Below are 25,940 nucleotides of genomic sequence, written 5' to 3' on the forward strand. Positions count from 1 at the left end.
CACGGGCCTGGAGTGGTCTGGCAGGAGCTGGAGCCCGTTGCTGTGTACCCCACGCAGGGACGGTGGCACTCGCTGGCATCACTGGGTCCAGGGCAGTTGATGTCCAGGTGCAGCCGTAGACACCTGTGCAGAGTGCTAGGGGACAGCAGTGGAAGCCACCGTGCAAGTCCTCGGGGACAGCAGGGGGAAGCACAGGGCAGCCAGGACAGCAGTGTCTGGCTCAGAGGCCTCAGGACAGATGGAGGCATGGCTGCCTAGGACACCGGGCACACAGGACAGGCTCTCTGTCCTCTCTATCCCTGGGATCCCTCGCACCTCCTGGCGTGTCTCCCGAGTGCCCAGGGAGGAGTAGAGACTGGCGTTTATTTTAGGAAATGACTCCTCTGGAGCTTACTGTGCCAGACCCTGTTATCCCACCTCCTGAGCTCAGGGGTGGGTCTTGCTCTCCGTCTGGGGTGGCAGAGAGGGAAGCCCCAGCTCTGCGGGGGTGTGTGGGGGGGAACCGGGAGTTTCTGTTTCTAATTTGGGTTCAAGGAGATCACTTCAGCCACAGGGGGCATTGGGCTTGGGTTGGGTCTGGACGCCACCCACTGCGCCCGCCTTGCTCTTGACAAGACCTTCCAACCTTCTGGGTTGAGGTTTCCTCATCTGCTACAGCGCAGTGGGACCTTGGCCACTGGCAGGAGTGGGCTCCGGTGAAGGGTACGTGGGCACAGCCTCGCTGTGGTGGCTTGGGACTGGGGCAGGTGCTCTTCTGAGCCAGAGGGGCCTGTGGGAGGCAGGCTGGCCTGGCTTCTCTGAGACCCTCACGGGCCTTATGGGGAGGGATCGGAGAAAAAGGTGCTGTGGGTGAGACAGACAGACGTGTTCCCAGCCCCACTTCCTGCTGCCTGGTGACAGGTGCCCCCCTGGTGGTGCGCGAAGGAGTTTCTCCTCCCCAGCCACTGACACATCTTGAAGTGATTTTGGGCCTGGAGTGGGCCGGCTGTAACCAGCATGTCACTGTTTCATGTCACATGGTCTTGCTGGGTTGGCAGTCCTCAAAAATTTGAAGTGTCACACTGAAGACTTTGTGCTGCAGAGGATGGCTACTGACGTCACCTCCTGCGGCCTTTGCGTTGGAGTCCTGCCCACACCCTCCTGCCCTCGGGACAGAGTGCTTATTTTGGAGTTTTGACAGTGTTTTGTTTTCCTCCATTTCAATTTTATGACCCAGGGAAACTCATGCCCTAGGCCCGGATCCCACTGCTGATGGCCGAGTTCAGGGCCAGGGCTTCTAAAAGTTGCTCAAAAGTTGGGAACATGGAGATTCTTCTGGAACTTGATTCTAGCCCAGCAGGTATTTATGGAAAACCTCAGGGCCAGGCGCCCTGAAAACTCATTAAACAGTCAAGAGGCCATTGATCCTGCTTGCATGACATCTTGGGTCTGGAGTAAAGATAGGGCATTAAGTAGATCATTTCAAAAACTGCCCTAAGTGCTCTGGGGATCCACCCACTCATTCCACCCACCTTTCAACCATCTACCCATCCATCCACCATCCATCCACCCATCCATCCACCCATCCATCCACCCATCCATCCACCCATCAACCCATCCATCCACTCATCCATCCACCCATCCATCTACCCATCCATTCACCCACCCATCCATCCACCCATATATGAACCCATTCATACATTCCTCTCTTTCCCTCCCTCCATCCATCGTCTATACATCCATCCACCCATCCATCAACCCATCCATCCATTCATCTATCCATCCATATATCAACCCATTCATCAACCCATCTATCCATCTATGCATCCTTCTACCCCCTCACCCTTCCATCCATCTACACATACACACATACATGTATCCATTTGTCCGTTGACGTACCCACCTCACCCACTCACCCATCCACCCACCTCACCCACCCATCCAACTGTCCATTCATCCCACAAATGCTGGACAACCTCCTACACAACTATTGCTGGAGGCAAAATGGTGAGTTCGCAGCAGCTGATAAACGATTGGGAAATGTGGTTGGGATGCCTGAAGGTGGGAAATGTTATGGACAGAAATAAAGCAGGTAAGGGGTGGCGAAGAGCAGAGGGGTGGGGAGAGTGTGTGTGCAGGTGTGTTGTGTTTCCCTGGGCACAGGCATGTTGGTGTGTTTGCGTGTGTGTGTGTGTGTGTGTGTGAAGCCGTGGTGGAGGGCTGTACGGGTGTGTGCAGGGGAGCACTGTGTGGGTGTGTGCGTGTCAGAGTGTGTGCAGGGGCCATTTGGGCCTGGGGGTTCTGGGAGAACACTCTGAGAAGGCGACGTGGCGCGCAGGCTCAGGAGGACTCTTGGGGGAGAGGTGCGTGGGGGTCTGGAGGGAAGCAGTCCAGGTGCAGGAGGAGATTCTCATTTTTTCCAGGACACATTGCAGTAGGAAAAAGCCAGTAGGCCCAGGCTGTAAAACAGGGATCTAGAATCTTGTCGCAAACCGTGAAAGATTGGGAAGGAGACTGTGTTGAAAAATGAAAGGGAAAAGTCATGGTGCGCTACTTATTTTATCTCAGGTTTAACAAAACACAGTCGGCTTCATGTATCTATCTGCTATGGCTTTGCTACACGGGGTCCCTCCAGAGTTCATGGCACACTGTAGTGACATGTGACGTCCCGAGACAAATCGTCAGGTCAGGAGAGCTGTGACCTAATCGAGGATCGGCCCATTGGGTGCATTCCTGACTTGATGGGCTAGTGGGGTGGCCACTGCAGGCAGTGGGCATGGTTGGAGGAGGTGGGTCACCGGGGCCAGCCTTTGGGGATTATATATCTGTGTCCTTGGCTCCTTGTACTCTCTCTGCTTCCTGACGGCCAAGAGCTGGGCAGCTTCCCTCTGCCACATCCTCACCATGGGTGGGCTGCTCACTCAGGCCCAGAGCAGAGGAGTCGGCCAGCCGTGGCATGAAACTCTTAAACCGCGAGCTCCAAATAAACTTCCTCCACTGAGTTGGTCTTGTTGGGTGTTTTGGTCACAGGGCGGTCAAGCTGACCAACACAGCATCTAAATGGGAAAAAAAAATCATGTTTATGATGTCAACTGTCAGAACATGTGTGGATTTTTTTCTTCCATCACTCTGTACGCTGCAGTGTGACAACTCTCCGCACAGCGGTCTCGTTGCTCTAGGAACTGCCTGTCACCCAGGGATGGTTTAGCATGTAGGAGACCGTGGGTAGGTTCTATGCAAATACTGCATTCTTTTGTGAAGGGACTCGACCATTCTCTGATTTTGGCATCCGTGGAGGTCCAGAACCAGTTCCTCAGGGACCTAAAGGACTAGCTGCACCCGTTATAGATGCCTTTAGGGAGGGTCTCCCCCGGGAGCCGTGCAGGGTTTAGCCCACTCCGTGTGTTAGCTTCTTGTGGCAAAGCACCTTTGGCAGCAGCGTGAGCTGTGGGAAGGTTTGTCTTGGCTCCTGTCTTCAGGGGATTCAGACCCTTGTCACGTGGCTCTGTGGCTTGGGGCCTGTGGCGAGGCACGGCCTTGTGGTGGGAGCAGCTGGTGACGCGCAGCTGCCGCCTCGTGGCAGCCAGGAATCCAAGAGAGGGAGAGAGGAGGAGCCCGCATCCGGCACCCCCTTGGGGTGGCACACTCCAGTGACCCCATTCCTCCCTCCAGGCCCCAGCCCCAGAAGTTGGCCACCTCCCAAGGCAGGAGGCCTTTGGGGTCCCTCCAGAGGCACCATGTCTGCACCTTCAGAGGGCCTAGCTCTGCAGAGCATCAGGGACTCTGTCAACTATTGAGAGTGTCACTGTTTTCCTGAGCTGGACCTATGGCTGTTATTTAAACTCACTCTCTTTTTTAGAAGGGAAGCTATTAGAGAGAGGAAGGGGCCGGTGGGGAGGGGCGGGATGGTAAGGAAGGTGGCGAGGTGGCCGTGATCTAAGTGTGCGAGCGCATGTGCCAACTCACCTCCGGGCAACCATCGGTCTGTCTGATTCAAATGCCCCAACAAGGCGTGGACATATGCTGTCACGTATGTTGCTCTTTCTGTCAATCACAGGCTGTTGTGGCCCCCCACCCCCATACCATCCAGCTGGCTGAGTGGAGCCGCTAGCCACCGTCACTGTCTCTGACTTCAGGGGACCCGTGTCTCTGCTGCGCTGTGCTGCTGGGCGGGGTGACACAGGACAGGGAAGTGTGTGTCTGAGCGGGACTTGGCCCCACCCACCTTTCCATGTTGCCCTCTGCGACCTCCATACCAGAAGGACTCGAAGGACCAGCTCCTCTAAGAGGCGCCTCCTATAGGCACCAGGGCACTGGGGAGATCTGTCCAGCCACCGACATGTGAAGAATTGCCCAGCACCCACCAAGCTCTGGGCCTCTCTCTCTAATTCCCCACCACTCTGTGAAATGGGGGTGTTTCAGAAGCCCAGAGGCTGTCGACTGAAATGACTGTCCAGGCAGTGGCCTCAAACAGAGTCCAGACCCCGGAGCTTCACGTCACCCACGCACGTCATTCTCGATTTATTGCTTCTTCTGCTGTCTTAGCTTTCAGCAGTTTTGCAGGTACCGTCTGTAATAAGGAGGTTGGTTGTGTCAGGCGCTCTGTGTTGGAGTCCTGCTCTGTGCTGGATGATGAAGGCACACTCCTTCCCCTCTCTGGGCCCTATTTGTAAATGATCAGCTCCACTGGATATAGCTCAGGAACCAAAGTGCCTTTTTCTTTTTTTCTTTTGGTACCAGGAGTTGAACTCAGGGGGCACTCGACCGCTGAGCCACATCCCCAGCCCTATTTTTATATTTTATTTAGAGACAGGGTCTCGATGAGTTGCTTAGTGCCTCACCATTGCCGAGGCTGGCTTTGAACTCACGATCCCCCTGCCTCAGCCTCCTGAGCTGCTGGGACTACAGGCGTGTGCACCACTGCACCCGGCTATGAACCAGTTTCTTGATGAGGTCATTTTCTAGTTGGGCATGGAAGCACATGCCTGCAGTTGCAGAAACTCAGGAGGCTGAAGCAGAAGGATCATGAGTTTGAGGCCAACCTCAGCAACTTAGTGAGGCCCCTGTCTCAAAATAGGTAGAGGGCTGGGGATGTAGCTTAGTGGTGAAGCTCTTCTTAGGTCAACCCTCAAAAAGAGGTACCAGAAAAAAAGAGGGGGGGGTGTCACGTTCTGAGATGTCATGTAAAGTCCTGCTGGGGAAGTGAAGAGCTATGATTTATCCAGCACGTTCTCAGGGCCAGACACATGCATGTGGTTCCTGGAAAACACTGTCCCAAGAACCTTCAGAGGGCTCCGTGAGGCAGGCATGGGACTCCCCAGTTATTGACAGGGAAAGTGAGGCTGAGCAAGGGCAGCTTTGGACAAGAGCCACATGTGGCCCTGGACCCCTACCAGGATCATGGGTCAGCCGTCCCCTCCCCAGGGTGCACTGGCTGCCATGAGACCCCGGGCAGGGGAGCGGGAGATGTCAGTGCACAGCTCAGATGTTTACTAGGAACTCGAGGGTTGTTAGTAGTAGAAATCATCATCATAATCATGATCAATGATGACGATTGCTGTGGTGTTGGGGATCTGACCCAGGGCCTAACGTGATAGGCCAGTCGTCTGCCCCTCAAATTATTTTCCGCAAAGAACTGGCCTGTCCCATTTTTGGCTTTTGGTTTCCGGTCCTTTGAGGGTGGACACATCCATAAATGAGGTGGCCTTCAGGAGGAGGCTGCCTGGGAAGCTACCTGCAGAGAGCGTGGTGGGAAGGCAGCGGTGTCAGATGGCTATGAGCAGCCTGTGGGGGACAGTCCTTCCAAGTCCCCGTGGAAGTGTTCGAGGAGAAAAACAGGCTGGGCAAGCTGGGGAGCAGGCAGGAGGGGAGGGGGCCAGGGTGTGGGAGAGGCAGCAAGGCCGGGCTCAGGGGCTACGGCAGAGGCTGGGGCAGGAAAGGTGTCTGCTAAGGGCTTGGAATTATTTTATTGTTGTTGTTGTTATTATTATTATTATTATTATATTGCCACTCTGGGATGGAACCCAGGGCCTTGCACATGCTTGGAAAGTGCTGTCCCACTGAGTCACATCCTGGACCCCAGAGAGACCGGGCTTCCAGAAGATGTGAGCGTGGGCCGAGAGGAAGCCCTCGTCCCCCCAGACTTCAGTGAAGGGCCCAGTGACGGCTTGCTGGCTCTCAGCACTGGGGCTGATGGACACCGAGAGGTGGAGGAAGAGCAGGTTCCTGGTCGACCACCCATCTCCTGGTGCCCTCCGGGAGCAGGACATCTCCCAGGTGGTTCACTGGGTGTGATGTGTAGATGGTGGTGCAGTTCATAAGAGTGTCATGGGACTAATAGTGATAACAACAATAAAAAGAGCCATTAACATCTATTATGCAACTAGTGTGAGCTAGGAGCTTCGCTGGGCATGTCGGGCACATTTATTACACAACAGTTTATGGAGGTGGGCGTGAAATCCCCGCTGTGATAACCAGGTGTATAATTTATTTTTAACTGTCAGAGGAAGGAGGAGATGAACCTCAAATCAGGGAAGTAAAAGAGTTCTGAGAAATAAAGGACTGAGCTGCAAAACAGGAGGGATGGAGGTGATGTTGGGGGTCAGCAGGGGGAAAGGGGGCTGGGGTAACACAGACAGTGAGCTGGCCATGCTGGCCAATGGCCACAAGCCCACCACCACCCGGGACCCTTGCCCTCTGCCACCATGCCCTTCTGCATTCTTTCTGAATTAACTTTTTATTACTGTATCAGAGCAACCAAAGAAGGCTACTTTACAAAGAAAAGAGGTTTACTTGGCTCACAGTTTTGGAGGCTGACAATCCACACAGCATGGCATAGGCTCTGACCAGGGTCCTCCTTGGCTGCATCAGCCCATGGCAGGAATGTGTGTGCTTCTATGTTCCCATGGTCACTCCCTCTCCTTAGAAAGCCACCTGGAGTCAACCACTGGGTTGCTACCCTAATGACATGACCTAATCTAATTACTCTCACAAGTGGCTGGATTCCACACCACAGTTGGATAGGGCTTGCACCTTCCTAATGATATTTATGTAAGACTTTGGGGATCAAGGTCCTGCAGGAGTTGGGGGCCGGGCAAAGTATTCAGGGCATAGCCCTTTCCGACTGGCCCCTGTGAGGGGCCCATGGAGCATGGCCCAAGTGATGGTGGGATTTGCGAGGCATCATCCAGGAGGGATCTGGAGGAAGCGCCATAGTGCAGGGTCCCCTGGGACAGGGCGTTGGGGACTGAGGCCTCTTACCCTAGCTGTGAACCCCACTCCCTGCACGGGCATCCTCCAGCCGTCCTGCCTCCTGAGGACCTAGCCCTGCTCACCCTCACGACCATCCCTTCCCCAGGCCGCAGCTGCCCAGCCAAGCTGCATGGAATCCCACCCGCAGAACTGACGGGAGGTAACAGACAGACCCTGAAGTCCCCGAGCTCTGTGTAATGTGTTGTGTAATAGGTAATCACAGGTTAGTCCCCAGGAGTCGCAGGACCATTGTAGCCGGCTCCCTGGCTTCTCTTGTGCTCAGGGTGGGTCCCTGGGGGAGCAAAGTTTTCTTTAAGGCTCAGGATTCCCACCACCCATGAAGCCCAGGCGCCTCTGCATGCTGGGCCTGACGGTGACTGGGTGCTGGGCTGGGTTGGCTGCACAGATGCAGGGCCAGGTGACGCCGGGAACAGAAACGCTCAGGGATATGAGGGAGAACTTCTGTGGCCTCCTTGGTGGTGCAGTTAGGAGCAGAACCAGAACCAGACCCAGAGGGAGGAGAGCAGGTGGGCGGGAGGAGCAGGTGCCTGCTCTGGATGGGGGAGCTGGGCAGCGTGGAGGGTGGGAGCTCAGGGAGCCGCCTCAGGCGCCAAGAGCCGTCCTGTCTGTGGGGTTGGGGCTGGTGGAGGGCAGCAGTGGGGTCCTGGAGGCAGAGAGACCTGGAGGTGGGGAGGACTGAGGCCCTCCTAGGTGGTGGCAGAAGAAAGAGGGCGAGAAGCCTGGAACCTGGGCTCAGAGGAGCCCAGTGGCCCAACTCTGAGCTTGCTGTGCTGTGTGTGAAACTGGCTCAAGGGGAGTCCCCTGGATGCCATGTCCCTCTTCGACATGGGACTCCTCTTCTAAGCTGGATACTGCAGCCTGAGCGCAGTGTGAGCATGTTCCCAGAGGCCCTCTTTGGAAGCTTGGTTCCTAACATGGTGACAGTGGGAGGTGGCGAGACCTTTAACAGTTTGGAACCCAGTACGTTGGAGGCGCTGCCCTCAGAGGGGTTAATGCTGGCTCCTTTTTCTCTTTATAAAGTAACCAGACTCAGGTATTTTGTGATAGCAACACAAAAATGTACAAATTCAAGCGTAAATCCCCATCAATTGCTCTCTAACCCACTCTTTCTTTGGCACTACATATAACAAAATTTATTTTTTAAGAAGCTGCAGGTCCGTTGTGTGACCTAAATAGAGCTGTGCAAGAGCTGTACGAGGAATTTGGCCTTTTAGGCCAATAACTCTCGGTCTCTTGTTATGTGCGGGAGGTAACCCAGGCATCGGGAGAGCAGATGTGCTCCATCCGCCTCTGCCGCTCCCTCGCCTCTCACTCAGCACTGGGTTGCTAGAAGGTGGCCAGTCACTGCATCACCTCAAGAGTGTCCAACATCGGGCCACGGAGGCGAGTCACTCACAAGAGCTTATGGGTGTAAATCACAGTTTTGCTCCACCCAGTTCCCAGCACAGAGAGGCCAGACCCCGATTCAGAGGCCTGGGTGGAAATAGCCTCCCTCTGTGTCAGAGGAAACGGCAGGAGTGCGGGAGACAAGATGGGGCCCGGCCCTCTCCTGGGGACGGCGAGGAGCGTGGACAGAGGGCCATGGGGCTCCTGTTTGCCCTTCCTGGAGGACCCGGGCCACCAATGGCCACAGTGGTCAGCAGGGCAGCTCTGCCTAGGTCTTCCCGGGGAAGCAGTCTACGTGCTCTCTGGCTCTTGTGGTGCCCTGTCCCAGTCATTCTGTCCTCCACCTTGAGCTGTCCATTCCCCTCCAGGATGCCAGAGCTCCCTGCGGCCACCTCTCCTCTCCGTGGGTTTTTGCCCCAGCCTCTGCGGGCCCCAGGGCCTTTGCTCTGCTGTGGTTTTGTCCACCCCTTTCCCTGGTGTCCCCTGCTACTCACCCTGTCCCCTAGAAGGTGAGCTCTGGAGCAAGGTCACCGTGCGACTCACAGCATGTCGGCCGTGGTGGCCAAGCCTGGTCACTTGCCCTAGGATGTCACTGTAAGCCCAGGGAGCACATCATCCTTGCTCACTGTGTTTACCAGGGCAGCCGAGGGCAGCGTGGAGTGGGTGGTCCACACTCTGTCTTAGGAGTGGGGTCAGGAGCTGGGCGTGGCCCTTCCGTCTTTAGAACTGAGATCTCACCCCGACACTGTGCTGCCCACCACCAGTGGCCTCAACCAGGAGTCCGGGAAGACTTCAGTGCCCCGAGGCTGCCTCTCTCTCTCCCCTGGGGATCCTGGGACCAAGGAGTCTTGAAGCTGAAGGAGCCAGGGAGGCTGTGTCCCCTTGAGAGGAGTCACACAGGACACCAGCCAACAACAAATACTAACACTACAAGTGACTGAGAGAGAAGAGCAGGTGACAGCATTTTCTTAAAAAGAAAAAAAAAATTAAAAAAATCCTTTTCTCATAATGAAATCCAACCACCATGGAACTTTCAGAAGCCCCAAATCCCCTTTATTAAAGTGTGCTATGTACACACTGTGGAATATTACTCAGCCACAAAGAATGACTTTATGACATTTGCTGGTAAATACATGGAACTGGAAGATACCGTGCTGAGTGGAAAGAGCCAATCCCCCAAATCCAAAGGCCTGTCTGATATGCAGATGCTGACACACAATAAAGGGGGGATAGAAGTCCATTGAATTAGACAAAAGGGCATGACGGGAAGGGAGAGCGGAGGGGAATGGGAAAGACAGTGGAGTGAACTGGACATCACCGTCCCGGGTTCATATGTGAACACGTGACCCATGTAGCTCCTCATCATGTTCAACCACAGAACTGGAAGTTCTGCTCCATGTATGTCTGATATGCCAAAACACTATCTACCGTCATGTGCAACTACAAAGAACAAGTTGGAAAAGGCAAAAGCTCCCTTTATTACCCCCATTGGCAAGTGTAGTCATGTTTGCCACCTGTCCAAAGGCCGAGCACTGAAAAGAGAGCATTTACATGGTGACCTTTCCAGGGGCAGGTCCTACAGGTACCAGGGCCATTAATGATCAGTAGAGCAGGGCTCCCAGCTGTCTGGGAGGGCCTGAGGATCCGCCCCAGCGCCTGTGCATGGGCAAGTCCGCCCCCATTTCCACCCCAGCCCAGAATCTGCTCTAATAGGTGCGCTGGTTTGAAGTTAGAATCCCAAAGAAAATCGGATTTAAGGATTTAAGGATGAAGGACTCTGGCCACAGCTGGCCTAGTCGCAGCCCTTGCTGCTGAAACAGCTGTTCAAGTGTGGTCACCTGGGCAGGGACGTTTGTCTTGCTCCATCTCCAGAGAGACAAAATACTATGATTGATGGTGTTTGATTTTGCTGAGCTGGGGCATAAATCCTGCACGTGTAGCCTCCATGAATGGCCTCAGAGGCCGCCGCGACCCCGGCTCTGTTGGGTAGCTACTGAAACGGCCCAGGAAGCCCGCAGCCTGTCCCTGGAGATGGTCGCACCCTCCCCCTCCCCCACCATCAGCAGGTGCAGAAGCTGAGCAGGGTGGGGGTGAGCTCTCTGTGAATCCTGAGAAAATGTGTGGCAGCGCCCCTGGAGGGACTGGTGGTGGGTTTATTCACTTTTTTATACATAAGAAAAGTATTTCATTTGCTATGAAAACATACGTTCCTTTTGTACTGAAAACAGCAACAAAATACAAGTTTTTGAGAATTTTCTTCTATCAAGCCTTTCACTGCAGGATAGCTCGTCTCTGGATCCATTCTCTGAAACTCATCTGACTGCTGAATGGAGTTGTCCTAGCGCCGTGGGCTCCGCACCCTGCACTGCGTGCTCCCTCCCGTGGGCTTCCCTCCCTCCCCCGGCCTCCCTACACTGACGGGGCAGGGTCGGAGGCCACGACTCAGAATATTTACATCTATCTCTCTTCCTCTCACAGTGGTGAAGTGCCTGGTCCAGGGTCACACCCACTTTCAGTGACAAGGGGTCATTTGCTAATGTAATCAGCAAGCATTTATAGCCCTGGGAGAAGTGTGAGCAGGGCTTCTGCTGAGAGGCATCTGGTCCCTGGGGGAAGGGACCTGGGACAGCAGGGCCCTGTTCCTGCAGTTAGCAGTGCTGGGACTCAATAGGCCCTAGGAGGCATGTGCTCTGGAAGTTCAGCCGGGACTCCTCAGCTTAGGCCTCCTGACCAGGCCGTCCTCTCCTTCCCTCTGAGAGATATGATGTCGCCAACTCTGCCCAGTCTCAGCCCTTCCCTGCCTTGGAATCCCCCTCCCAGGATCTGAGGCCTGTGAGCACCCCTCTGTCAACCGGGCTTTTCGGATGCTCCTGGGCTGTTCAGCCCCCCCGCTGTCCCTTGCTGCAGGTCCTCTTCCTGATCCACTGAGCCCAGCGTGATCAGTGGGGTTTCCCAGCTGGTCTTCCGGGGCTCCCGCAGGTGACAAGGAGATGGCAATGTTTGAATAAATAGGAACAGGGTCACATCAGCAGTAACGGGGCGCCTCGAATAAGGGAATGGACCCAGAGAGGGGCTGGGCTGGCGGGGGCTGCCCGGGGAAGTGTGGCTCTGGAGGCCAGGCACAGGGACAGGCAGGCTGGGTCTGCACACGCGGTGGGATTCGGGGATCAACTGGGACTCCGTGGAGGGAGAAGCTTGTCCAGAGGGGCCACTGGAGGCCATCAGAGAGCCTGGCCTCAGGGAGGGTGTGACTTCATTCAGGAGCCCTGGTGACTGCAGCTGGCATGGCTGTCAGAGGGTGATTTTTAAAACAGTTGAAAATACGACTCTCCCTGGAGTGTCTGGGGGGCAGGCCAAGGTCCCTTCACCCAGGGACAAGGGACTGAGTGGGGTGGGGGAGCAGTTCCCGGGGCACCACAGGGGCAAGGGTGCTGGCACCCGCAGAGCCCGAGGCTGGCCCCCTGCAGGGCAGCAGGCCTCTGACCCCCTGGGCAGCTCTCCTCTTCCAGGAGGAAATTCTTCTGCAGGGGCTTCCTGGCTGCCTCGGGCCACCCAGCCTTTGGACTCTGCTGCTTCTTCCTGTTCTCAGGTGACCCACCGGGACTCCTGCAGCAACACCTTATCCCAGAATCAGGGTCCCAGGGACACATCTCTGTAGCTCAGAGCCCTACAGGTCAGTGCGTGACTCCACTGAGCTTTAGTGGACAGTACCGACCAGGCAGGACACGGGTGCCCCTGGACGACCACACATCCCCCCTGTCCAACGACAGTGAGCTCAGCAGACACTTTCTGCACTAGTTTTTCTTAACAAGGAAAAATGGCTTCCAGTCCTCATCTGTCAGATTCTGGAGCCCTTCCCTTATGTCTCCAGAGCCTGAAAAGCAAGGAAACGATGGGAGGAATCTCTTGCTGGACCCCAGAAATCAGGGTCCAGACACCTGCCCCCAGGACCTGGGCACTTCCTCACTTCCTCTTTATACCCCAGACCCAGAGGAGGGGACCCAACGCTGGGGGACATGAGTTCTAACAGCTCATCAGATGGCACAGTCTGCTCCTGGGACCAGGAAGCCCGTGGGTTAGCGTCTGGGATTTTTGGACTCCACGGGGTCTGGTTCCCTTTGGCTCCTTGCTCTCCTCCATCTCATCTCAGCCACCATCCCTGAGGCTTGGCTCTTGCCTAGACAAACAGGAGGTGGAAGAGCCGAGACGTCTAAATACCAGCAAAGACAGGCACTGCTCAGGTACAGGGGGGCTATGTCCCCCCCAAACCCTTGGCAAGTTGGAAATGCATTTCATGCATCTGACCTGCTGAGCACCATAGCATCCTGGAGGCCGGAGGATGTTTCTCTGCCCTCATGATCTCGTGGCTGGCCAGGAGCCCAGCATCTCCAGAGAGGACAGCCCACACATTGAGCCCAGGAAGCCCAAACGTGGAGTGCAGTTTCCATCGAATGAGTAGCACCTCCCATCTCCTGAAGCTGAAAATCCAGGCTGACGTCACAGTTGGAGTCTACGCATCAGGGCAGGAGCCAGTGAAAGCGTCTCTCTGTTGACCTTAAGAAGTGGGTTAAGGATTCTGTGAGCCAAGTGGGCTCTTTCCAGGGCCTTGGTCACACAGCTTCGTGGGCAGGGCAATTCCCAGGCAGGCTGGTCAGTAAACCCCGCTGCTGTTGCAGTTTTGTGAATTGGGAACTGGAAGCTCTGGGCGGTGCCGGGCTCATACTTCGGAACACGGCAGTTCTGCCTTCTCTCCCACAGAGCCCGCCTTAGAGGACATCAGGTCTCTCCTTGCTGGAAGACCCATGTGCCACTGAGGTGGCATGGAAAGGTGGCCCCTGCTTCTGCCAGGACCTCAGGCAACTCCTTGACAGGCACCCTGTACAGAGCAGCAGCAACTCATGGCTGACTAGTGCACCCCACAGAGCTACCTCTTCAAGGGTGCAAAGACACAGCCCAGAGATGCAGCTGCAGCATCGTAAGTGACACTGGGAAGATGCATCCGTTCTGGGTAGAGGACAATGGTCATAAATAGTGATGGGACCTCTGTTCCACCAAATTTAAGCACTTATTAGAAGCGATGTAACACACACCTCTGGGCGAGGAGGGAGAGAGCTCAGTGAGATGGGTAAAGGAGAGGGAAGGCGTACAGCATGATTGGCATTCCTTTCAATAAAACCTCAACCTCTTAGCGTGTGCATGTGCATGCCTTCAAGACAGAGCGCCTGCATGTGCGTGTGTGTTTGTGTGTGCACGTGTATGTTTGTGTGGGGTAGATGTAGAAAAATCTGGAAGGGCCCACAGCAAATCATTAATGATGGTTAGTTCTGAGTAATGGAAAAAAAGACAAGGAGGTTCACTTTCAATTTCTATAGCTGAGCTAAAAACTTGTTCACAAGGATCCTGCGTAACTGCAGTTCACCACTGTAGTCATTTTAAAGTGTGCAGAGCAGTGGTTCCAATGCAGGCACAGAGTTCTGCGCTGTCCCCACTGTCGAATCTCCGAGCATTCTTATGGCCTTAAAAAGAAACCGTAGACCCTGTGAGCAGCCGCCTGTTCCTCTCTCCCGTGGTGAGGGCTCCTCCACTCCCTGTTTGGCATCTTTGCCTGTCCTGGGCCTTTCACACGGTGGGAACATGCCGCTCACGGTCCTGGGCTCCTTCCCTTCAGCAGGACATCTGACAGGATCGTTTATGCTGTGTTATGGTGTGGGTGAGCACCCATTCCTTTTTGTGCAGAATAACATTCCACCTCATGAGTGTTCCCCATTTTGTTCATCTATTCATCAGTATCCTCCACTCAACACTGGGTGGGTTCCACATTTTGGCTGCTGTGACTAAGGCTGCTGTGGACATTGGTATCTAATGTCCACGATTGGTTTGCTTCAGACATCTGATTTCAGTTCTGTTTGGTACACACTTCAGAGTGAAATCGCTGGGTCACACAATAAGTCTCATTGAGCTTTTCAAGGAACGAACTCTTCCCACTAGCTGCACCGTGTCCATTTCTACCAGTGAGGAACAAGGGGCCATGTCTTGTTAAGTTGGGGGTGTTAAGTGGCTTCTCGAGGTGGTTTTGATGTTTATTTTCTTGATGATCAACAGTGGTGAGCATCTCTCCATGTGCTTCTGGGTCATTCGTTTCTCTTGAAGAAAGGTCTTCCTTTTTTCCTATCTATTTATCCGTCTGTCTATCTATATTTGTAGTGCTAGGGATCAAACCCAGAGCCTCACTCATGCCAGTTAAATCCTCTACCCCTGAGCCCTATGTCCCACACATTCTTAAATCACGTTCTTGTCTAAGTTGTTGATTCGTGAGGTTCTCCCTGTATTCTGTATTACCAGTCCCCTCTCGAATGCATGATTTGAAAATGCCCTCTCCCATTCTGCGGGCTGTGTCTCATTTCTCCAGTGTCCTGGTGTCACCGATGTTCTTGGTTTTGATGAAATGCAATCCATCTACATTTTTCTTTTATTGATTGCATGCTTGGTGGTGTAACTCATGGTCAAATCCGTGGCCACAAAAATGTATCTGTGTTTTCTTCTAAGAGTTTTTACGGTCTTAGCTTTTCGGATCAGCTCTTCGACCCACTTTGAGCAGTTTCTGGATGTGGTTCAAGGTAAGGGTCCGCCTGCTTCCTTTCCTGTGGCCACACAGTGGTTCATCCTCATTTTTTTTTTTGGAAAGACTATTCTTCCCTTTTGAATGGTCTTGGGCCTCATTGAAAATCAGTTGACCATAGAGATGAAGGCTTGTTTCAGGACCTTTATTCCATCCTGGTGATTTCTGTGTTCTTAGGCCAGTACCCACCATCGCGGCTGCGGTTACTCTGTGGTGCATTCTGGAGCAGGGGAGTGTGAGTCTTCCTACATTCCTCATCTTTCAGGTTGCTTTGGAGAGCCAAGGACTTTTGCAATCCCACATGAGTGTGAGGGTTGGCTTTTCCATTGTTCAGCAGAGCCCTTGAAATTCTGACAGGGATTGCATTGACCCTGTGGGCCATTTGGAGCATAGTACTAGCTTACTATTAAACATCCCATAAATGAACACGGAACATATGCAGTTATTGAGGTCTTTTTAAATGTCTTACACAGTGTTTTGTAATTTTTTTTCATTTGCTTGTTTGTTTTGAGGTGCTGGGGATCAAACCCAGGGCTTTACCTTTATAAGCCAGGGACTAACACTAAACTATGTCCCAGCCTTAACACTTGAGGATATCTTCTACCTCCTTGGTTAAATTTCTTTCTAAATATTTTTATTCTTTTTGATTTTATCAAAAATGGAATTGTTTTCTTAACTTCATTTTCAGATTACTCATTGTTAGTGTGTAGAAATACCATCACTTTTTATATAATGGTCATGTATCCTGCAACTTTGCTGGATTCTTTGCTTATGGACTCTAAAACATTTATTTTATTTTAGTGTGTATATTATTTTGGATTTTCTATGTAAGATCATACTTTTTTGTAAATACAGAAAATTTTAATTTCTTCTTTTCTGTATAGATGCCTTTTATTTCTTTCTTTCTTTCTTTTTTTTTTTTGCCTAATATCCATGGCTAGACCCTCTGGTGCTGATTGAAATGGCAAGTGCGGACATCTTCTTCTTCTTTCTGAAATTAGGGGGCGCACTTCTGGTCTTGCACCATGAAAGTATAAAGTTCTCTGTGAGATTTTCATAGGTGTCCTTTATTAGGTGGAGGAAATTCCCTTCTATTCCTACTTTGTCGAGTGTTTTTATCATGAAAGGCTTTAGGATGTCATCAAATTGTTTTCATCAACTTAGATGATCTTATTTTTTTCTTCCTTCCATCAAGGAAGGAGCATTATATGTACTGTCATGTTGAAGCCTCCTGAGACACTCTCTTCTTGGCCTTGGCGTATAACCGTTAGTATGCTGCTGGATTCAGTTCCCTAGTGGAGGATTTTTGTATCAACATTCTTTAGAACTATGGGTCTGTAGCTCATTTGTGAGGTCTTGGTTTGACTTTGGTATCAGGATTATGCTTGCTTCGTAGTATGAATTAGAAAGCATTCTTCTACCTCTAACTTCTAGAAGAGTTTAAGAAGTGTTGGTATCAACAATACTAAACAATGTTATAATAGCAAACAAATGTTTATTCTTTAAATCTGTGATAGAATTCAGCAGTGAAGCAGTCTTTCCCTGGAATATTGCTCTGGTAAGTCTTTTGCTTACTGATTTAAACTCTTTTTCTATGTCAAAAATCATTTTTTTTTTTAAACGCAAGTTTGTGTTGCTAACCTCTAACTTGTGATGTTCCTGGGTCAGCCTCCCAAGTAGCTGGGACTACAGGTGTGTGTCACTGTGCCTAGCTTTGTCATGTCTGTTTATATTTCTATTTCTTACTGAATGAGTCTTAGTATATTTCTAGAAATTTCTCCAATTGCTCTAGGTTCTCTATGTTGTCAGCATGTAATTTTTAAGGGCGTTTTCGAATCTTTCCTTTTATATACGTGTATACAGTTGGCCCTCCTCTGCAATGTGACCTACCTCAATTGAAAGTATTCAGAAAACATTGTGTCTGTACTGAATAGGTACAGACTTTTTTTTTGCCATTATTCCTTAAACAATACAGTATAACAATTTTTAAAAATGTAACATTAACACTGAGTAGGTATACAATAGAGATGACTTAAAGGGGAGATGGGGGCTGGGGCTGGGGCTCAGGGGTAGAGCACCTGTCTAGCATGTGTGAGGCACAGGTTTGATTCTCAGCACCGCATATAGATAAATAAAATAAAGGTCCATTGACAAATAAAGAATATTTTAAAAGTATGGGGAGATGTATGTGGTTTCTATGCAGATACAAGACTGTTTTTCATAAGGGACCCCCAGCACTTGTAGATTTGGGGACCATGATGGTCCTGGAAACAGTGTCCTAAAGACACAGATGGATGAGTACATACGGCAGACCTTTTCTGCCTCTTTCATCATATTGAGATTCTCTCACTTCCATCCCTCTCGGTTGCTTTATTTTTCTCCAATGCATTTATTGCTGCCTTATATATCATATGATAGGCTTGTTCGTTGTCTATTTATTTTATCTCTAGTATCCAGAATGAGCCTCTAAACTGCTCTCAGTTCTGTCCTTTCTTCATATCCATAAATGTAGCTTAAGTATTAAGCTTGCAGTTTTCCCCAAGATTTGCCACAGCATCAGTCAGTTTTATCTGACAGTGAAAACCAGCCTGGGCTGTCACTCCCACCCAGGCTACCCTGCATCCTGAGGCAGTCTGAATTTCCAGGGCTGGAGAAGGGAGTGGCTCCTTGTTAGCAAGCATCCTTGGGCTTCTCCATCTGAGAGTATGGGAGCCCAGCCCCGGACTCCCCCTGCTCTGGAAACTGTCTCTATTTTCTCACCTTCCAGCCCCTGCCTTTGGTCCACACCCCCAGCCCAGTCCTCCAGTTCTTCCTCCATTCAAGATGCCAAAATGATTTTCCAAAAATGCATCAATCTATCCCGGTCACTTGTGCACTGCAAGAACAGTCCCTTACAGACGAAGGTGGAACCTTCAACACCGAGGGCCACAACTGTATAGAGGCCACCTTTGTCCTTTGGGACTTCAGCCGAGCTTTCTAGCCGCCATAGAACCTCCTTGTGGCCCTGCTGCTGCTAATCATTCAGGGAAGGCACTAGGACCTGGCCATCCCGTGGACCCCTCTGCTTGGGGCTAGGCAGAAAATAAGGGAGGGGATGCAGGTCAACACACAGAAATTAGCTCAGGCTTGCACCTGCCCTGTGTCCGGGAATGGTGGGAGACCAGGGCAACTCTGCTGGGGGCTTTGTGGAGGAAGGGAGACAGAGGGGGTGGCTGCACATCTAGATGGTCCCTGTCACTTTGGCCTAATGGTCAGTAGGCCCCCCTTTCACCGTACAAACAACAGTGGCTAGCATGAAGATTTGCTTTCACTCCAGAGGTGGCCATGGGCTCCCAGGTGGGCGGCCACAGGGAGCAGGAGGCCTAGGAAGGGGAAAAGAACAGACTGGAAGGAAACAGGTCCGCAGAAAGAGCTTCTGGCCTGCAATGAAGACCAGCCTTTGGCCTCCAGCTGCGCAAGGCCAGAGGGAGCACATATTTCCATGTCATTTAAATGTGCAATTATTGAATCCACCACTCTCTGTTTCAACAGAGACTTCGTTAATTAAGTGGTTACGGCCATCTCCCCGATGGAATAATATTTGTCTCCGCAATGCAGAAAACCTGGGACGACGTGTTGAGCGAGCGAGGCCCCTCCTCCCCGGAAGTCCTCCCGCCCCGCGCGCCCCACCCCCAGGTTTCCCTGAGCGGCGCTGGGACCGCGCCTCCTCGCCGTGCGCCGTTCCCCCGGCGCCAGCGCGCCCCCGCGTGGCCGTCTTGGAGAAGCGCAGCCTCTGCCAGGCAAGGTCTGGTTTTGATTGAACTCCATTAAGTTCAAGGGCTTAGCGAGAGTCTGGCTGGGAGTGGGGCTCGGTCCTGGGCCCTCCAGGGGCTATAAACAAGAACTCTTGGCACGTGGGGTGGGGATGGGAGCACGTGGAGACAGATGAATGCACAGATGAGGTTAAGAGTTAAGGTCGGAGCCAGACTGTCTAAGCTACCTCCCGGCCACTACTAGGGAAATGAACGACCTAAATAAGTCCCACTGACCCTCTGAGATGGGATGTTTCCAGGCTAGAGGAGGCAACGTTTACAGCTGTCTCTGCCTCTGGCAGGTTGGCAACACATGATGTATTTTAAAAATGTACCTTATTAATTTCATTATCATTGTGACTATTGCCCCAGGGGTCCTTGTTTACATTTTAAGAGATTCCAGAACACATCCCCTTCCCTTCCTCGATCCCTATGACTGATATTAAAGTTAATATTCTTGTAAAGTGAGGGGGCAATGAAGAACATCCGTTGTCACTTGCTTGGCCCTAACCCCAAGGCAGATCCAGCAAGAACCGAGGGCAGATGGCATCAGCATCACAGGATTCACGTTTCAGTTAAGCATACAGAAAAGGGAAGCAGTGCTTGCCCTCTGAGTCCTCCCCACTGGTGGGGCCGTGAAACAGGCGGCAGCCCTGGAGACCTGAGAGAAACCTGGAGGAAAGTTCACTGACTCCTTCTGCTTATAAAGGGAGATGCGGGCAGAAGCAGCATGAGACAAGTGGCGACTTGCTCTCTGTTCAGCCTCGGTGGACACTTGGGACCAGACAGTTCTTTGCTGTGGTGGAGATTGTTCTGTGCTTTGTAGGATCCTGATTAGTCTCCCGGGGGCCTCCATCCCGGCTAGATGCCAGTAGCAGGCTCCCACCCCAATTGTGAAGACCAAAAATGTCTCCAGACATTGATAAATGTCCCCTGGGGTGGGGGCAAGATCGCCCCCAGTTGCGAACCTCTGACAGAGAGCGGTCTCTTTCTGTGAGATTGGCTTGTTATAGCCAACAAAAGCGCGGTCTCCAGCCTGCATGATGGAAGGACCCTGCTCTGGATGCGGCCCCTCCTCCCCAGACGGCCCAGCCTATGATGTGGGAAAGGACCCCAGGACCCCCGCCGAGTTGGAATTTGAAGCGAAGGAAGTGGGAATGGAAAGCTGTTCCCAGGATCCTCAATTCTCCTGCCCATAGAAGTCCCATGACAATCCTTGGAATCTTATTAGAACATGGTTGGTTTATAAAAGATGCCTGTTGTGCTCACTGTGAAGGGAACATTACAATATTAAAGGAAAATTAGTTTTGTTTTTTTTTTTAAGTGCCACAAAAATCTCACCATCCTGGCACGCTTCAGCTTTTATTTTATTTTTTTGCAAGTTTCTTGTAGTTGGTGAACTTTGGCTCCTGGGAGGGATCTGAGAGGCTGACAGTTTTTATAAATAAAGCTTTATTGGCATGCAGCCACATCCACCATTTACAGTAGTATCTGTGGCTGCTTTTGCTTTGCAGCCCAGAGCTGTGAGGGAGACTGTGGCGTGCAGAGCCTGAACTATTTACTACCTAGCCCTTAACGGAAAACGTGTGCCCACTTCTATTTCGTGTGTACATTGCCCTCAGAAGTTCAGTTGTATCATATTGTTTTGTTATGGCACAGAACCAGTTTAATATCGCCTGGGATAGGTTACAGTGCTGCTGCTGATGACATGTCCTTCCAGCCGCCTCTCACCTGATTATTGCAGCAACTGCAGGAGGGAGACTATTCCCAAGAATGAGAAGAGACCACTAGGGTCAAGAGGAGGGACTCAAATGGCCTGAGGTCACTATAAGTCAGCAACAATGAAACCACAGAGTGTAAACTCATAATAGAGCGCCCACTCCTCCTGTGCCCACCTGCCCCAAGCCGTGAGGTCCTTGCCTGTGTGCTTCAGTGTGCAGATGCACTTAGGGCACTTTATGTAAATTAGCTTTTCCAAACGTTGGGCTCCTTGGTGACCAATGCAGATAAGAAGTGCTTTTGAAAAATATATTTTCTATTTGATTGTTTGGATTCCTGGCATGGTGGCCTAACTTATAAATGTCCCCAAACTAAGGTACTTGAATTTTTTTTTTCCTGATAAATCAAGGCAGAGATTTACCCATCCCCCTCCCCTCCCCCTCCCCTCCCCCTTCTTCTTTTTCTCCTGCTTCTATGTCAATGCTAAATGAGTCACATGAACTCAGGAGACACAAACAGGCTTGTAGCTTCTAAAAGTAAAATGGGATATCTGGTACTTGCATGGCAGAGTTTTTGGTGAAATTATTTGACTTTGCCTTGGGGCAAAATTAGCTCCGATGGTGAACCTTTAGGCTGGTGTTAAAATGTTGCAATAGAAAAGAAAAGAAAAGATGCTCTTCTCTTTGGGAAATGCCAATTTAACCCAAGAGAGCAGGGCTTCTGCTGCAGGACTTCACAGAGCCTTTGACACACTGAGTGCCTGAATTCCCGAGGTAGTCTGCACTTCACTGCTTCCCTGGGTAGTGCGTCTGTGAGGGTTGCTGGACACACCTGGAGGATGTGAGGCATGTTCTACCCGCAGGCTTCCCCATGTGACTCATGGGGACTCTGTCAAGCAGAGTGACAGATGGAAGGACAGCGCAGGCTCCTCCAGGCATAGTGGGCGAGGAGGTTTCCAGGGTCAGTGGCAGGCTGCCTGGTGGCCTTGCCATCCCACCTGTGGCTCACTCCCACGCTCGGCAGCCGGTCAGCTTCATAAGGGACCAGTGGTGCAGTGGTCGGAACTTTGAGTGTCCCTTCAAAGTTCACATTGGTGTGTTGGTGGGGTTGGGCCTTTGGGAGTGGACTAGGGTAGATGAGGTCCTGAGGGTGGCCCATGAGGCCAAGAGTGGCTCGACAGGCCAAGGAGGGGAGACTAGGCTGCCTTCCCTACATTGTCACGCAGCCTGGAGGCCTCGGTAGATGCCAGCGCCCTGCCCTTGGCCCTCCAGCCTCCAGCACTGTGAGCGCCATAAACCTTTGTTCTTTATAAATCAGCCTGTCTGTGGTATTCAGTTATGGCAACAGGAAACAGACCAAGGCAGACCTTCTCGATGAATTTCTCAGGCTTTACATGAGAGACTGACCTATTTGCGCCCCTGGGATTCTCAGGTGGGTGAGCTGGCTATAACACTCTGTCCTTCTGGCCCTGCAGGGGCTGGAGATGAAAACAGGTCCCAGGCTGGTGGCTCTCACTGTCTGTTCCCAGCCTTCTGTGGGCCACCTGCACACACAGAGGCCTCAGGTATTTTCCCTCCACTTGGGGGCACCTGATTTTCAGTGGGACTGCCCCCCAGGGAATCCCTCTTGTGTATTTATTAGGACTCTAGGGGGCAAGTGTCAAAAACCCACCTGGAGCTCTGGAAAGCACAAAGAGGACTTTACTGACCACGAGTCTGAAGATGCAGGCCTCAGAAAGGATGGAACCTGTTGAGAGCCACAGCCGAAGGGGCCCCAGCAAACTTCCAGCCGCCAGCTGATGATTGGCTCACAGCGGCCCCAGCAAACTTCTAGCTGCCAACTGATTGGCTCCTCTGCAGTGATGCTCATTGGGCTGTTTCCCCGCCCTTTCAGACCACGGAGCTGCTCATTGAGGGACTTTTTTTGCCTCTGCCCATGGGACCCAGCTAATCGGCCTCAAGAGCAGGAGGAATGGGGGAGGTTGAGAGGCTTGTGGGAAGCCGGTGGTGGCAGTTGGGCTCTGAGGGTTTTTCCTGAAGAGCTGTGTGGTGCAGTGTGTGTGTTCTAAAAATAAAGTTCGTTTCTTTTGACAAGTGGCTCCTGAATTGTGCCCAGCCAGACTGTGGCAGGAACCATGGCTCTGCTGGGCTCAGGAACAACCCGAACCAGGACATAGAATGTTCCAGAACAGTTAGGCCTCATTTCTTGACTATTCTCTATAAGCAGCTGTATTTTACTGCAGAGGGGCTTCCTGAGGTGACACAGAGTAAAGTGGTCTCAGCTTTTAATGCCATTTTCTTCACCACCAGAGGGCAGTGGAGGTGGATGTTGTGAGATCCCAAATCCAGGGGAATGACCACCACCCGGCCCCTCAGGCATGACCAGGTGGAAGCAGAGGAGTCACAGGTATTAATAGAGAGACTGCCAAATTGGCTGTGGGAGAGAGAAAATTTCTAGAAAGTCCCCCATATCCCTGGGAGCAAAGGTCAGCCAGATACATCTCTCCATGAAATGCCAACCTGGTTCATACTTCACCTGTGAATGCTAATCAAGTCACATAATAACTTTCTATTTCACTGAAGTTAAAACTGGTCTTTTTCAAGGGGTGGTTGTAGTAGGGCACACCTGTAATCCCAGCAACTAGGTAGGCTGAGGCAGGAGAATCTCAAGTTCAAGACCAGCCTCAGCAATTTAGTGAGGCCCTAGCAACTTAGAGATACTGTGTCTCAAAATTAAACAAACAAACAAACAAACAAAAAACCCAAAAAACAAAAAACAAAACAAACAAAAAAATGGGTTAGGGATATGGCTCAGTGGTTGAGTACCCCTGGGTTCTATTCCCAGTACACACACACACAAATTGTCATTCTCATAAAAAGGCCAATAAAGGGTAGTGTTTAGGGGGACTAATAACAGTGTCACCTCTTGGGGGATTAAAGGGGCTCAGGTGAGAGTGCGCACAGCGGGCCTGACTGGCGGCCTGTGGTGTGGACCTGCGTCCTGACCGCGTTCATGGGGGCCTCGCTGGAGCCTCCAGGCCCTAGGCCAGCCTGCAGGAGGCAGCCCCCATGGCGACGGGGCAGTGGGGTGTCTGTGGGGCCCAGATCTCTGCCTGCATGCGCATCTGGGGATGAGAGAGTAGACTCACAGTGACCGTCCTTGGCGGGATCAGACTCTCTGCTCTCCTGGAAACCTCTGCATTAGAGCGAATTCCTGACACGACCCCATCTCCATAGAAAAAGCCTAATTTCCCCAGGAAGTGGCTCATTTCATCAAACCCCTAAATGATTTCAGCTATCTGGGGAAGAGACTCCCGGCTCAGCCCCTGCCTGCGTCTCTGGCACTTCCCAGAAATGCAGGTGGCCAGCTGCAGAAGCCCTGGGTCCTGTCCGGGGCTGTCCAGGCCCAGGGCGACTCACGCATACCAACGCATACCAGGCTGCGGGACCTGGGCAACACCGAGCCCTCCTGGGACCATTGGTTTCCCAGGAAGGTGTGTGGGCAGGCGTGTGGCATGAGGACATCCTGAGATGACCAGACCGTGCTAGAGACAGCTCCACGAAGTGACCAGCTGAATGCACGGCAGGGCCAAGCCAGCTCCGGTGCCCGCTGCAGCCCCTCTGCCTCTAGGGCTTAGTTCTCTCCCCTGTAACCTGGGAAATGAAGTGGATTTGGAGGCGCCAGCGGGGCCAGGGCTGTGGCTAGCGCGCTGCCTGCTGCGGGTCCTCCCGAGGACTGCACAGCCCAAGGAGCCCCGCCCTCTGCAGCCCTGTCCGTCACCAGTCAAATTGTTCCGCAAGCATCACTTTTCTTTAATCAGGCTATTCTTCACCAGGGCTGTTTTAATTAAGGGTCCCCTGTCAACGCAAAACATATGTTCCGTGGTCTTGCTTTGCTTACTAATGATGCCCAGGATTATTAAGTCGGGAAGGAATTTCCAGCTCTGGCTCTTGCCGTTTCCGCCCCACCCCCAGTCCCCCAAGCCCCGGTCCTCCTGCATCTCGGCTTTCACCCATTACTCTCATTCCTTGGCTTTGCTACCCTCCTGGAAACTGACCTCGGAAAGTAATCTGTTTAAATCAGCATTCTGAGTCTAGTATCCTGAAGTGCGGTGCTGACCATCTCCTGCTCCCACTGCCAACCCTCTTGAGATCCAGGCTAAGAATGTGCGATTACTTCAAACTACCTTCTTTTTTTAAAAAAAAGTCTCTCTCTCTCTCTCTCTCTCTCTCTCTCTCTCTCTCTCTCTCTCTCTCACACACACACACACACACACACACACACACACACACATACACACACACACACACAGAGTCACTCATCACTTAATGGGGTCCATTCTGAGAAATGCGTCCTTTGCAACAGATGGTGTGAACATCACAGAGGATGCTCACCTGCCACACACCTAGCCCCCCGTGGCTTCCTGCAGCCAGATGTGCACGTTAGGGATGGTGGCGCTCAAGGCAACAGGGAATTAAACTGAGCACAAGGGGAAATGGTGCAGGCAAGAGCTGGGTGCATGCAGCTGTGCAGGGTGCTGCCTCTGACTCAGGGTGCACTGTCCTGCAATGAACTTTCTGAAAGAGTAGGAGTCACACCAGTGAGGGACAGGGCAGTGAGGAAGAACCTGTAGGAGTCATTTGTTTTCAGGTATTATGTGCTCCATGACTGTTTTGCTGTGTTTTTATGTTTCTGGAAGCAGAGAAAACTTGCTTTCGTGAGTATCTGCACAAACACACGTGTCCTGTCTTTTGCCACATGTCAGGAGAGCTAGTGCCAATAGATGACAAATTTTTGAGCTGCAGTATGTGTGTTGACTCTTATTGACTATATGTTCACACACACACACACACACACACACACACACACACACACACACACACACTTTTTCTCTTCTTTTCTGTGGATTGGAGAAGGGACAGAGTGATAGCCTGTTGCCTGAGCTCAGCTTCTTCTGGATTGTCCCCGGCGGGGCAGGCAGCCTTCTAGATTGACAGATGGACCCATTGACCATGTCTCCTGCTATTTACACCCTGTGTGATCTCCTCCTATTGAGTGTGCGCTGGACCTACTTGTTGTTTCTCACCAATAGAATTCAGCAAAAATGATGATGTCATCTCCAAGGTTAGGTTATAAAAGACTGCAGCTTCTGTCTTGCTGGTACTTTCTCTTGC

Source organism: Ictidomys tridecemlineatus, chromosome 1, assembly GCF_052094955.1.
Source record: "Ictidomys tridecemlineatus isolate mIctTri1 chromosome 1, mIctTri1.hap1, whole genome shotgun sequence".
Classification (NCBI taxonomy): domain Eukaryota; kingdom Metazoa; phylum Chordata; class Mammalia; order Rodentia; family Sciuridae; genus Ictidomys; species Ictidomys tridecemlineatus.